This window comes from Morone saxatilis, unplaced genomic scaffold (genome assembly GCF_004916995.1).
Source record: "Morone saxatilis isolate NCDOM2014 unplaced genomic scaffold, NCSU_SB_2.0 Contig1, whole genome shotgun sequence".
Taxonomy (NCBI): domain Eukaryota; kingdom Metazoa; phylum Chordata; class Actinopteri; family Moronidae; genus Morone; species Morone saxatilis.
In genome coordinates this window covers 8,721,534-8,722,228 of record NW_023339651.1, presented here as the reverse complement: position 1 = coordinate 8,722,228, position 695 = coordinate 8,721,534, and the positions used below count along the sequence as shown (strand labels likewise).

Here is a 695-nt window from a genome sequence, read left to right as displayed (position 1 = left end):
TTTTTTTTTACAATGCAAAGAAACGATAGATTTAACAAACAGCCAATTAAAGTCTAAAATGTTCCAAATCACTTTCAAGTGTAACCAACTGTTTCAAGGAGGAATCTAAGTAAAGGTGGGCCGGTGTTAAACGCTTCGCAAATGAGGTTAAATATGTGTCTAATTTAATTGTTACTCAGCCACTTTATGCCCGTTTTAGTGTATTTATAACTCAATAACACCCCGTCGCCGCGGTTAGAGCTGTTAAGTTCACATATTACGAGTGTTGGAGGTAAATGATATCAATTCATCACTGAAGGCACCTTAAGAGGCGGGTCAATTGAGTGAAGTGACAGATCATACAGCCAGTGCCGTGCCTCTTAGAGTGAGCTCATACATAAAGATTGACATGTGCTTTATCAAACCAGAAATCGGATCTCGTCTTTACAGCCAATATTGAAGTTGCTAGGGAGGGCACATTAGTGTAAGGTAAGGTTTAATGAGACTCCATTGGATTGTAATCAGCGTCATGTCGGATTCATGTAAACTACAACATTGTAACAAAATGGCGACTGTTTAGGTGACATCAGTAATGCTGGCAACACTGTCATTTATCGGATCAACTCCGCGGAGCACAACTGTTTGTTACGTAGTTATTAACGGTTTCCCAACGTCGTTTAACGGCTCGGCGGTTGTTTTGCGGACTCGGCTCAAAA

At 40.6% G+C, this 695-nt stretch overlaps 1 protein-coding gene across 1 annotated transcript in view; it reads left to right on the top strand.

Annotated features, from left to right (window-relative positions):
• Nucleotides 1-489: 489 nt before the first annotated feature.
• Nucleotides 490-695, top strand: part of kat6b (K(lysine) acetyltransferase 6B) — a gene marked incomplete in the record, with an annotated part of 21,870 nt that continues 21,664 nt past the window's right edge. Inside the window, 1 exon segment of the mRNA XM_035665291.1 lies at nucleotides 490-695.